Source organism: Equus przewalskii, chromosome 17, assembly GCF_037783145.1.
Source record: "Equus przewalskii isolate Varuska chromosome 17, EquPr2, whole genome shotgun sequence".
NCBI lineage: Eukaryota > Metazoa > Chordata > Mammalia > Perissodactyla > Equidae > Equus > Equus przewalskii.
The window spans coordinates 45,310-59,349 of NC_091847.1; the positions used below are offsets into that span (position 1 = coordinate 45,310).

Genomic DNA, 14,040 nt, shown 5'->3' on the forward strand with positions numbered 1-14,040 from the left:
TTCCCCCACAGCAAGGAACTCAATCGACCCTAACACCCGCTGTAGCTCCATACTCAGGGGGCTGGAGCTCACCGAGCTCCTTTGTTCTAGATAAGCCCCCCACTGTGACAAGGTAGGGGTCTGGGCCATGCCAGACTGTGGACGGGTAGCCCATGACCAGAGCCATCCTGGAATAGGGGACATGGTTCTAAGCTGAACAGGGGCCATTCGTGTGATAGCCTCACACACTATCAGGGTGGCATAGGCGGCTGCCAACTGTTTCCCCACTAGAGAACATTGTATTTCCGCTCCTTCCCGTAGTTGGAACAAGAACCCGACAGGGGCTCGTACCCAGTGGTGCCACTGCCACAGGCCCCAGCCAAAACCTCCTGGTAACATGGACATCCAATTCATATGGCTGTCCTGGGTCAGCCACCTGTAAAGCTTGTGCCTGCTGCACAGCACTCTTGGCAGCCTTAAACGCTTGGTCTGCAGCATCTGTCCAGTCCCACAGGGCTCCCTTCTTTACCACAGCATATAGGGGCCTCACCACCTGGGCTAAATGAAGGATAAACACTTGCCAGTGCCCCAACAGACCCAGAAATGTTTGCAATTGAGCTACAGTTGTTGGCAGGGGGTACGCCTGTATTTTGTCAATGACTGCTTCAGGTATCACCCTAGTCTTACCTGACCAGACAGCCCCCAAGAATTTGACAGATAAGCCAGGTCCCCGGACTTTGGCATCATTGGCTGCCCAGCCACGTTGCCAGATGCTTCCACAGGGAATCAGGAGCCTGCTGTAGATCTGCAAGAGTCGGAGGTTAACATAACATCATCAATATAGTGAAATACAAGCACTGTATCACTGTGAGTCCAAGCAGCTAAATCCTGAGCCATGAGCCATGACAAATAGTGGGGCTAGGCAGGTACCCTTGTGGCCACACACAAAATGTCCACTGTCTGCCATCCCAGGTGAAGGCAAGCTCATCTTGACTCTCAGCGGGAATATCGTTGGAAAAGCAGGGTCCACAGCATAGTGGTACTGTCCCAAGTGGACTGTCAGTCTATCCATTATGTCATGCACTGAGGGCTCAGCAGCATGCAATGGAGGAGTCGCTGTATTTAATTCCCAGTAATCCACAGTCATACGCCATGTGCTGTCAGCCTTCCTCACTTGCCAAACCAGGGAATTATAAGGGCTTTGGGTGGATTGCACGATCGCTAGCCTCTTCTACTTTTACAATGGTCTGTGCGATCTCCTCATGTCCACCTGTGAGGCAATACTGTCGGGTGGTCACTACATGTCGTGGCACCGGCAACACTTGCAGCGGGTGGTGTGTATGCCCCTGGATGACGGACTTTAACCACATGCACCCGTAGGCAGAACTCGCCCATGGTCATCTGCAGGCGCAGTCCTGGCAAGACGTCTACCCCCAGAACATACTCAGGGATAGGAGACACATACACTGTGTACACTCGGGGCAGCAAACAGCCAATGCCAAGGGACAGAGACACTGGCTTCAATTTCACAGTATGGCCTCCAAGCCATCAACATATGCCGGCTTCCCTGGAAATTTATCCGGGTTGCCATAAATCAGACTACACTCGGCTCCAGTATCTACCAATACCAGTGCACGCTGCACATTGGTGGGGGACCGGTAAATCGCAAGTTCCACACGTGGCCTCCAGTCCTCCGGGGATCCCCCAATCCAGGCACTCTGGCCTTTCCCCTAGTCAAAGAGGTACATGGGCTCCTCACCTCAGGGCTGCGTAAAGTCCTGGAGGCTTACTTGCCTGTTCTTGCTGGGATTCTTTCGCCTTTCCACAGTCTTTTAGAACTGTTGCTCAGGCTTCAACTGGTGCCACAGCACCACCAAGACAGCATTCGGCTGCCAGTTATTTTCATCTGATCAATGCCTGAGGCTAGCAGGTCTACCCACTTTTACATGCAGGTAACTTGTTTAGGCCCTTTCTCTGCCAAGCCTGCTCTCAGCTTTGGCACCACTCACCGTGCGACACGCTTGGTTTTCTCCTTCTGTCAGCCTGCTACATCCCCCAAAGTGGCCATTGCAGTGGTTACCTCATGGCCACCAAGGACCCAAAAGCATTAGACGGGGCTGAGTTAAGGACCAAGTCCTTCATCCTGGACGTAAAGCACTCATCATTGGGCCCCCGGGTATGAAGGTTAAAAATGGCTTGCCACATTTCCAACTCATGGATGACTTGCACCAGTTCCGCATAGGTCTGCCATTGGCTCACTGTCTCCAGGAGCTCCCCGGCGTTATCCCACACAGTCCGGGCGGCAGCTGTCACCCACTCCATCATGGAGTGATTTCCCTGCCCTTGGCCTAGCTGGCAGCTATTCTGGAACCACTGCCAAAGGGAGGGGGGCAACATGATGGAGGCCAGCTTCTCCATCTCGTCAGAAGTACAGATTATACTATCCGCCCCCTCATCCCATAGCCACAGGAGCCAGGCCAGTATGGGCTCACCCGGCTGTTGCCTGCACTGCTTACACAGGTCCCACAGTTGCATTGGCGTATAAGGGGACTATGCCATGAACTCTGTCACGATCGAGGCTCCTTGGGCGACACCTCCTAGACCCAAGGGTTGCTCATGCTTTACCTTTTGCTGGATTACTGGCCAAGCATGGAGAGGGCACGTTTCCTCCACGTCCCCATCCTCAGCAGTCCCCAACCTCAGTGTCCTCTGCTGTCTCACTGCGAGGCACCATTTCCAGCTCCAGTTCCGACTGCCACACCCGCACCTCCAAGGCATGCTCCTTGGCTTGGAGTTCCTGTATGCAGGTTGCATACTGCAGGGCAGAATCCATGTTGCAGCATAACGCTGTCAAAAACAGCCAGCCGGCCCCATGGCAGGCTGGGCCTTCTCCGGCACCTGCTCCCCTAGGCTACGCAGAGCCGTCTCAGTGCTGACTGGGGTACCATCCACAGACTCCCATCCTTCTGCAGGAGCCCAATTCAACAGGACCTCCACCACCAGGAACCACATACTAGTGGGTGGCCACATGTCCGTCCCGTCAGCCTCAGGAGCCATAGGTCCACTCACCCCAGAATCTGTCTGACTAGGTCAATTGTAAGCAGGAGAAAAACAGCCAAGGACTGGACTATGGGGCTTGGGGAATTGAAAAAGGTGCAAGGTGCTGGCACAGTGGCACAGTGGTTCAGTGTTCACGTTATGCTTCCACGGCCCAGGGTTCACCAGTTCAGATCCTGGGTGCAGCCATGGTACCTCTTGGCAAGCCATGCTGTGGTAGGTGTCCCACATATAAAGTAGAGGAAGACGGGCACAGAAGTTAGCTCAGGGCCAGTCTTCCTCAGCAGAAAGAGGAGGATTGGCAGCAGATGTTAGCTCAGGGTTAATCTTCCTCAAAACTAAAAAAAAAAAAAACAGAAAAGAAAAAAGCTGCGAGCAGCCAACGGCAAGGGAGACATACTCTTTATTTACTCTGGCCCACAGACGGTGGGAGCACAGCAGCTCCCCTTGTGGCCACTTTTAAATGACTACTAGACAAAAGTGGCATACAGCCAGCAGATGACATACAATGTTTACATTATGCAGGTTACGTAAGGTGTTTACATACATGGTTGGCGCGTGCACTGCCTGCAGGGGACATGCTGAGTCACATCTGCACCGAAGCTGCTCCAGTCTGATTGTCCACAGTACCTCCATTTCCCTTCAGCCACCAAAGCTGACATGAACAATGGCCAGCTTCACTGTCAAACAGGGAAAGTGCAGGCACTCCCAGAAATCCTGCCCTTGGTCCAGCCAGCTTCCCACCATAAAAGAGATAGCACTGAGGGGCAGCAGATGGGCCGCAGAGTCAGAGACCTGGCCTTTCTTTCCACACTGCCCTCCTGAAGCACCCTTGTTTGGATCTGGACCCCTGTGCCTGCCCCTTCTCCTCCAGAGGAGGGCCCCATCCCAGCCCTGAACCCTGTGTGGCTGTCCTGGCAGTGGCAGGCCTGCTCATCCACCAGGTTGAACACAGAGTCTGTGGGAGTCTCTTGTTCCCACTGACACTCTTCTCCCAAAGGGCCTGGATACAGCCCACCCCAGCCCTCCATGCACGAGGGCCACTAGACTGAAGACTCAGGCAGATTTGTGAGCAACTTTATCATGCACCTTCTGCTCTGGACCTGGTGGTGGTGGCCAAAAGGGGTGGATGTGGAGAAAGGGAGGCAGAGTGAGATGAGACTCTGGTGGGGATGGGTCTCTAGGGAACAACTAAGCCCAGCTTCCCTTCTGGTTCCCAGGGGGCCTGAGACCCATCCACAGCTCTCTTTGACTCCTGTCCTCCTGGAGTGGAAGCCACCAGAACTCAGCCCTCCCATAAGAATCAAAAGATGAGTGAGATGCAGGGTTCTGCTAGGCCTGCCAAAGCCACAGCCCCATACTCTCCCTCAAACATGTTCTCTAGAGACAGGAGGCCCTCCTTCTTCACCCAAAGACCACTCACTTTTTCAGGTGGTCTTGTGGTCCATCATCCCACTCACAATGTGGGAAGATGCCTCCATATGTCTAAGAAGATACAAGGGCATCACACGGTTTGTATAATGGACAGTACCTGTGAATGATTTCGAGTGTGACTGCCTGACTCTCAGAGTAGAATTGAGGACCAGGGATGGTGTCTGCTTCATTCATTGAGTTATGCTAAGTGTCTTCAAAAGTCCTGAGTGGAGTAGGCACTTAATTGCTGAATGAACTCCAACCAGAACCACCCCAGGTATCTGAGTGGGTCTGGGGCCCCTCTGTGGCCCCAGAGATACCTAATTGGCTATACCAAGGACAAGCACTAAGACCAGCTGGATGGAATCTCAAACTCCTTGACAGGGTGCTCTATAGGTAGTTTTCCAAACTCAAAAAGCCACAAGCCAGTGAAGGGAGAGGAAGACTACTTTTCATGGAGGACAGAGAAATGCTCACCAAGAACAGCCATAGCATGGCCCATGGCCCTCTCTGCAGAGCCAGCCACCAGGGAAGCACCTGGATGGCTGAGCCCATTCATCCCTGGGAGAACCCTAGGAAGTTCATCCTCCCCAACTCCACTTTTCAGAGGAGCAAACTGAGGCTCAGAGAGATGTGGTGACGTTCCCGAGACACACAGCTGGCAATGGGCAGAGTCACCACTGTGCTGAGGAGGAGGCGGGCAGTCACCTGGTAAACAGTTGGTCCAGGACCTGGTGGGAAGTGTTGAAGGCTGAGTAGTTGCACACAAAGGTGGTGACATTGCAGATGAGTCTACCTGGGAAGGCTGGGACCATGGACTCTGTCAGCTTCTCCATCACACCTGCCTGGAGGGTGCCCATTCTGCAGAGCCTCATTTAGACACACAGTGGTCTCATCTTCACATTGTGTGGGACAAGGAGGGACATAGAGTCAGTGGCACCACCATGAACCACCGGGAGGATGGAGGTCTGCATCTCACCCAGGAACACCCAGCCCCTCAGGGACGTGTGCTACAGGAGGGACAGGAGCTCCCACACTGAACAAGGTTGTGGGCTTTCAAAGTACAATCTGAGTTTGGCGGGGAAGGATTCTCCAGTGAGCTCCCTCAAGGCCATTTGTTCACTGAGGAACAACAGACCTCCCTGTATGATGATCACCAGCCCAGTGAATCCTCAACAGACACCCCCTCTATAGAGATGAGAACAGAGGCTTAGGCATGCCAAGGGGCTTCTCAAGGTCCTGTGGGTCAGAACTGAGAACTGCCCCAAATGAAGGCTGACAGACCATCCCTCTAAACTGCCCGAGGCTTCATTTGCCCTCGACCTGGAGGGAAATGTTCTGTGGGAGGCCCACCCCTCCCTAGTTTGGAGACAATGTAGAGGGCAGACATACCCTGTGAGAATCCTGTTGACTTCAAAAAGACACTGATGGTTCTTTCTCTTACATTAAAGGGAGTTTTGAGACCCTCATTATGGGGGTCCCAGGTTCAGAAAAAGGCAAAATTCAAAGATACTCACATCCTAGTGGGAAGTGAAAACAAGGCTAATGTTTCTGCTAATCTTCCTAGGAATGTGCAAAGAGGGACTTCCCACCCTCCTAGGCAGCTGGTGGGGAGGAGCGGAAGTCCAGATTCCTTTGGGAATGGGAACATGGGACACTCAGGTGGGACAGCCCTGTTAGGTACCCGGGGAAATCTCAGTTTGACTCTGGATTCTGAGCCAGCCCTGGTCATCTCAGGGTCCTGGATAGGGAGACCCATCTGTGCCCACTCTCACCTCAGACCAGCCCTGGTCATTCTTGGTGGCATGGTGCACCTGCCCCCTCTCCGGGGAGAGGAAGTAGCCGAAGTCATCTGCCAGGTCCTTGACCATCTCCCATGTGCAGCTTTGCAAAGACAGTGCCCAAGAGCCGGGCCAGGAGGTCTCAGGGGCCTGCCTCGACTTGGCCACAGGGGGAAACTCCCACAACAGATCAGGTACAGAGGGGCATCTACGTAGACCTCCAGCCAGAGAGGGAATGAGATGACACCCAGAGAGCTCAGGATTAACATACGGGTAGAGGAGCTTGGTCCCCAGCACTCACCTTCCCATCCTGGCAGCCACAACCTGGGCTAGGAACATGACACTGCCAGGCTTCCAACGCCCAGCAACCTGCTCCTGCCCAGGGTGGGTCCCTGCTCAGCCCCACCGTCCCTCACTCTACTCCCCTGACACAAAATGAGGGTCAAGGTTTGTGGGGGTCTCCAGGTGGGATCCAGCTGTGGCCTGACCTGGAGTGGCCTGTCCTGTGTTACCTGAGGGCTCCTCCTGCCAAACAACCAGAGGTGTTGCAGGTGAGGGCTGAGCCAATGTCTACAGTGACTGAAAAGACTCTCATTAATTCTCGGCTTTCCAGAAGCCAGAGCCTCCACGAGTTGGGATACAAGACAAGAACATCCTGTTGTGTTGAGTGTCTCCACTCAAGTGAGCTCAATAGGAAGCTATGTCTAATGTGGGTGCCTGGAGTCCAGAGTGCTAAGTTCTGTTGGGGCCTGTCACCAAGGAGGTGAACACTTCTCCAAGGCTCCATTACCTGGTCCCCTTTCATCAATCACACCCACCCAAAACCCCCTCTCGGCTCTTGACTCTCACCCTCCTTGCCCATGTCATCTCCATAGCAGTAGGCAAATATCCAGCACAGCGCCCCACACAGGACCTTGAGAATGGAACCAGGATTCCAGCTGGAGGACACACAGCTGAGTCCAGATCTCTTTTTTCCAACCAAGTCTGTGTCCTGAAAACATCATTGTGCCTCTCAGGGCCTCCTCAATCTCTCAACCTGCACAATGGGGACGATGTTAGAAATAGCTTCCCAGGGACACTGTCAGGTGTCTAAGAGATAATACCGACAACACCTGCAGGCTGGTGTCACATGGGTCTGATGCACAAACTTAGAGATGAAAGAATGACAAGAAGGGGTGGGATGTAGCGTGGAATACCTCTCAAAGCAGGCCTGGGTTCCAGCTCTGTGATCTTGGGAAAGTCACTGCCCCTCTTGGCCTTGTTTTTAGGTCTGTACCTTTAAAGGGCCGAAATTAGAGGAAAGTCAGATATTGTCATTCACTGGCATTAAAACTTCCATGGTCTCCTTTTGACTTAGAATCAGACCAAAGTGCCTCATGTTGGCCTATGTGGCGGGCAGCCTCCACAACGGGCTTGCTGTCTTCTAGTGCACATCCTTGTGCAACCTCTAAGTGGTTAGTAACTGGCTTCTGAAAAACAGAATACAGCCAAGGGAAAGGGATGTCACATCCAAGGCTCAATAAAAAAAAGCCCATGCCTTCCCTCTTATTCATTTTCTTGAGTTCCCTCCCTCTCTCCCTCCTCCTGTTTCCATCTCTCTCTCCTATCTCTGCAACTGGGGGAGCAAGTGCCCATGTTTCAGTTGCCCTATGTAGAGGCTCCATAGGAGAGAACGGAGGCCATGCCCAGCCAACAAACAGATAGGAACTCAGACTTTCAGTCCAAATGAATCCTGACGACATGTGTGTGAGTGAACTTGGGAGCAAATCCTCCCCGAGTCAAGCCTCAATAGAAATGCAGGCCCTGCTTCAGAGAGACCTTGAGGCAGAGGCACCCAGCTAAGCCGTGCCTCATTCCTGGCCCACGGAATTTGTGAGATGTTAAGTATTTTTACTCTCTAGGTGCAAGGTCTTGGAGCAATGTCATCAGAGAGGAACAGAAACTATCAGTCTACCGAGTCCCATGATCCAGCCCTGCCTGTCCCCATCTCCCCTCCTCTCTCTTCTCAGGCTCCTTCCAGCCACACTGCCACCTTCTGACCTTCTCTAGTCAAACTTACTTCTTCCTGAGTCTGCACCAGTGGTGCCTTCTCCCTGACACACTAACTCTTCCCAGACATAGGCAGGCATGGCTTACACTTATCATTCTGCTTGCAGCAAATGGCATCTCTGTGAGGCCTTTCAGAAACTTCCCAGGCACAGTCTCCACTGTCATGGATCTCACACCTGCAAGAGCATCACATTATTTCCTCCTTCTTGGTCTCATTTGGATAAAGTGAGTCCGTGAAGAAGGGCTTTCTGCTTTGGTGGAAGCAAATGCAGCTTCTTTTGGCTACCCCAGGCACATGACTGTCTCTTCTGGGCTGAATCTTTGCCATCACAAGTCCATTGTGAAAAGAAACTCTCATTCTCGCTCTTTCATGGGTCCTGGTTTCCCCAAGAACACAGTGATCCATCCCCTCTCCTTGTAATGCAGCACCAGCCCCTATACCCACAGCCAGAAAATTGCCACCCAGCCTGAAACACTACCAGATCCTGAATTCAGTTACTGCTGAGACCATCCCATCAATTTTGTAATTCCATGGTAACTCCTGAGGCTCACCTTTCCCCTGAGACCCAACTCCCAGCCTGCCCTTGGCTTCTTAGAGGAACAGTGGGATTCCCTAGAAGGCCTCCCAGCCTGGGCAAGAAAGGTTTTGAAATGTTCTCTATGAATTTTCGAGGACAGAGGATACTGCTAGAAGTCACTTGGGTGTGTATGTGCAACAGTTTCGATGCAAATAGTATCTTTCTCAGACACAGATCCAAGAATGGGGCTACTTGATGTAACAAGAAAATGGATAAGCTGGTCCAGTGTCTTCGTGGTGTGAAGTCTTAGAGGGTAAACATCATGGTTAAGAGCAGAGAATATGGAGCCAACATCTTATGTTCAAATTCCAGCTCAGTCACTTCCTAGATATTTATTGGTAGAGGGCAAGTACTTACCTCATCGGTGCCTCAGTTTCTTCATCTGTTGTTGGCAAGAATGACAAATGTACCTAATTTGTAAGAACACGGAGAGTATTAAAGGAGTTAATGTTTGGAAAATGCTTGGAACACCTCGCACATCACAAGCACTGTAACTATATATTGTAAATAAAATTTAAAAATTCTTCTGACATTGTCTGTAAGCTCCAGAGGGTGAGGCTAGTGCCGGAATGGATATAGAAAGCACTCCATGAGATAAGATGAATCGATGAATGGACAGCACTGTTGAGTGCATTATCAATGTCACATATGTCTTCCTATGGGCATTCCCAAGCAGAATCACACCCAACAATACCTGCTCTGTCCTGCGTTGTCTTCTTTGGTTCTATCCAGGAATCACTGGGGCTTCTGGAACACTGGTACCCACACCCACTAAAGGTTCTCTTCTCTCTGTCACAAATGCCAGTCCTTGTCCTAACAGCTGCAGCCCACAGGGGCTGCACTCTGATCCTTTTCTTCACTTAGGGAGAAGTGTCTTCCCCAGGACTGGGCCCACACTGTGTGAGCCTTGGAGGAAATGTTCCCTGGCCGGTGGCAGGTGGAAGAGCGCTGTGAAGGAGTGGGATTTGGGGGAAATGCTCCAGGTGTTGGCAGAGGGGTGGACTCCGAGGATTTGTCGGAAAGGACTGGCCTGCTTGGTGGAGCTTGGTGGTTAAATAGTGGTGGGGCCAGCAAGTTTCATAGGTCCTAGCATGAGACAATCAATATGATGGTCATGAAGTCAGAATAGGCCTAATGAGGTCCAAATTAATCCAATGTCATCTATTCCCCGACTGGCTCACTAATCCAAGAGTGATTCATGACAGTGATATTCATGTTCTATCATCTCCTTTTCATTGATGGGCTAGAGTAATTATTCTTTACATATCTTGTATATTTTTACAAACTAAAGGAAAGGTGAGTTTTAAAACAACCCTCCTTGGAAAAGTCTTCCTAATGTGTTGAATTACTAACAGAATGCGTCAATGGGAAACTCACAAAATATCTTGACCTTGAGTCTCCAGTTTTAGATCTTCCTGATTGGTAAATTATCTTGACTTCTGACTTCTTTCCTGAGGTTAGTCCACTTAAGACTATGTAGGAGTGCAATCCTCTTGCCACTTGAGAAGTAGTGATGGAACTCTAGGACGATGTTTGTTTTGTTTTGTAAGTATATGTGTGTGTGTCTGTGTGTGTGCATGACAGTGTTTTCTGCATCTTGCCATGTGGGTAGACAGACTCCTTTCCGTGGGAAAAATTGTCCCTCACCACTTTCTCTGGGCTTTATTTTCATGGCTTGACCAGTACTGTCCAACAGTAGAATTTAGCACTCTATCTTATGGAATTTAAAATTTTCTTAGTAGCCACATTTAAAAAAAGTAAAAATAAACAGGTGAAACTAATTTTAATAGTATATTTTAACACATTATAACCAAGATACTATCATTAGTGCATGCAATCGATATAAAAATTAATAATGAAATAGTTTATGTTCTTTTTTTCTTTTACTGGGATCTACAAATTCATTTATAGCACAGTCTCCATTTGTACATTGAATTTTTTCACATATGCAGCTTCTACATTGAGATACTATAGTGGTCACTGTTGTAACATGAGATTCGCATATCTAAGGAGCTCCCAACATATAAAAGTTTTCCATTGAATAGTCATGTCAGATGAATGATGAAAAGTCCCTAGTGGGTCTAGTAAGAAAGGAATCACTGTGGCCTCACAAGGGAAGCACACATAGAATGGTGAGGGCAGATGGAGCGTGAGGTTTTCTGAGGAGGTAGTTGGAGGTGAGGTCACAGACACATAACGTAGATGACCTTTTCTCAATGGCTCATGGCTAAGGGGAAGGAGTAGAGACAGTGACTTCTCTATGAAATATCAGGCAAGTTAAGGGACCTTGAATATGTATGAAGGAAAAAGAAATGTGGGGAGTATTTAAAACAAGCTTTGTGGAAAATCAAGAAGTAAATATGCCAACACATGAAAAGAAAGTAGAATTTCCAGGCATTAGGGATGCTTCTCAGTTGATTCAGCTGATTTTGGATCTACAATGGTAACAAAATAGCATGTTGCGTCATAAAATCCTAAGACCAGCAGCAGCTAAGTCATGGCAGATGATCATGATCTTCTGGGGTTTAAGTTTTACAAGGCAGATATGATGAGTGGTAAGAAATTTTGAATGATTCCGAAGGGAATTACTGAGATCATAGGCTAAGAAATCCAGGAACGATGGGAATAAGAGAAGAGAAATTAAGCTGAGGACATGGTGATGTGGCATCACTTCTGATCTTGAGGAACCGGTATCTATTGTACGAGTGTTTGAGTAAAAATTGGTCATCAAGAATTTGTGGTGGGTTAATATGTTTCTGAATTATTTATTTTTGAACACGATCCTTTGGGTTGATGGAAATGTCTGGGACAGGGGAGTGAGTCACTCAGAGTTGGGCAGATGATAATGTCACTACTGATTCAAGCTCTAAAGCTCTAAATGAACACCAAGTGGCCAATAGGAGACAATTTTTGCAAAACATATCCCTAGCAAAGCACACATATTTATAATATCTAAAGAGCTCTTACAACCCAATAGAAAGAAAACAAGTGGCACTTCCTTGCTTACCAGGAGACAGCAGATCAGGCATGTGATGGGCACCATGAGCCCCACCAAGCAGATGAGGATGATCGCCCAGAAGGGGAGGTCTGGGGAGACAAGTGCTGGGCTGAGCCACCTCCTGTCATTCCCCCAGGGTTCCTGCTGTCCCCCCACTGTGCTCAACACACCTTGACATGGGTTGGCCAGTTTTCATCATCACCTAAGACCCTGTGTGCGTGGTTATCTTTGATGGGGCAGAGCATCGAGATATTCCCTCCCGAGTGCAGGCTGGGGCTTCCTTGAGGCTTACCAGAATTCTCAGTCAAGGCACCATTTCTGTTGGGAGAGTACCCTGGAAGTGAATAAAGTGGAAAATACACATATGTTTTACTTTTTTAAATAAAGCTTTTCAAACACACAGAAAAGTAGAACAATATTGGAAACATCCATCCCCTAGATTTAACAATGTAAACTTCAGTTAAAACAATGTTTAATCCAATGTGTAAATTACTCACACTTGCCATCCCTGCTTTCTCCCATATTTTCACTGAAATATTTTTTTCTCCCCAAAGCCCTAGTACATACTTGTTTATCTTAGTTGTAGGTCATTCTAGCTCTTCTAGGGGGGAGGCTGCCACAGCATGGCTTGATGAGTGGTGTGTAGGTCTGTGCCCAGGATCTGAACCAGTGAACCCTGGGCTGCTATGCACAAACTTAACCACTTGGCCATGGGGATGGCCCCTCACTGAAATATTAAAGTTGAGTAGACATTCTGATGTTTTACCTCATTTCAGTTTGCATCTCTGAATAATTAGGACGCTTTGCTACGTAATCCAAGGCCACTATCACACTACAATAGTGTAACAAATTAAATCAAATTTATACCTCTGGGCACAGAGGACTGAAATTGGGCCGGACCATCTTATGATGGTGGGGGGAGCATGGGTCACCAGTTGGCAAGCCGATGCGATCTCTCTAAATTTGTAAATTCCCAAACAATTTCTTCTCAGCCTGGAGACACACTTATCCCCCTCTCCTTTACCAAGTTGTTTTATATTCATATTACAGGATTCACCTACAATGGAATTTCCTTCAGGAAGCCTTTTCTGATTAACACTCCCAAGTATGGACTGGTTTGCATCAAATAATTTATAATTTTTAATTGCCTGTTCTTGTTACTGCCAACTACACCATCAACTCCAAGGGGTAGGGACACAGAGCACTCACTGTGTACCAAGGGAGGGTTGTAGGTCCCCCTACTTGTGCAACCTCTCTCCAGGCAACTGCATAGAGATGTGTTGTCCAATATGGAACAGCGAGTGCCTTTTTAAATTAAAATTAATTTTAATGAAATAATATTAAAGATCTGGTACCTCAGTAACATTAAAAATCAGTAACCATAAAAACCAGTCACAATTCCATCCTTCAAGTATTCTATAGCCACATGTGTGTATGCACTGGATAGCTCAGATATAGAACATTTCCATCATTACAGGAAGTTCTAGTGCATCGTGCTGATCTAGAGCATGACTTGGCAAACTACAGCCTGTGGGTCAAGTCAGACCCATTCCTATTTTTATACAGCCTGTGGATCAGAAAACAGGCCCATCCCACCACACCTGCCAACGTGGGTTCACACACAGCTGGAGGTCCTCACTGACCATCTGGCCAAGCGCTTTCAATGCAGAGATAATGAAGCAGGTGTCCAGAGAGGGGAGGCGACTGGCCTGAGATCACAGAGCTCTCTGGGAGAAGGCAAGTGCCTGCTATATCCCACTGGGAGTCCTTTTCTCTCCCTCAATGATGGGCAAAGCCTGGGGGACTATGCCACCTCCTGCCAGCCTGAGAAAGTTGAATTCTGTCCCATCCCCAGGCCTCCAGATTCCCAGGAAAGACCCCAGATGTGGAAATTGGAAACCCCACTCCACCCCATTGACCAGGGAGCTTTACCATCCACAGGGACACTGTTCTTGTCCAGGGCAAAGCTATGCTGGGTACCATTCTGGGTCAGCTGCAGGAATTCCTCACAGATGGCAACTCTATGTAGCCTCTGTGCCGATGGTGAGAAATTACACGGGGAGGCCACCCTAGTGTGGTTATTGCAGGGGACAGACCTGGAAGGGCACAAGGGATGAACAAGGGTGTCTGGAAGTCTACCCTGGTTCTAGATGCCCTACTTCTGGAGCCTGTTCAAGAGAACTTT

General features: G+C 49.3%; 1 long non-coding RNA gene across 3 annotated transcripts in view; it reads right to left on the bottom strand.

Annotated features, from left to right (window-relative positions):
• Nucleotides 1-14,040, bottom strand: part of LOC139076718 (uncharacterized) — a 30,285-nt gene that overhangs the window by 3,032 nt on the left and 13,213 nt on the right. The window contains exons 7-11 of one of the 3 annotated variants that reach the window (XR_011528609.1): nt 12,026-12,189; nt 11,865-11,944; nt 9,215-9,267; nt 8,290-8,455; nt 7,427-7,506 (exon numbers count right to left, since the gene is read on the bottom strand). This is a non-coding gene — a long non-coding RNA (uncharacterized lncRNA). Of the gene's footprint in view, nt 1-666; nt 785-7,426; nt 7,507-7,572; nt 7,700-8,289; nt 8,456-9,214; nt 9,268-11,864; nt 11,945-12,025; nt 12,190-14,040 lie in introns of those variants that run through there. The other 2 variants (XR_011528608.1, XR_011528610.1) reach the window with 2 other exon arrangements.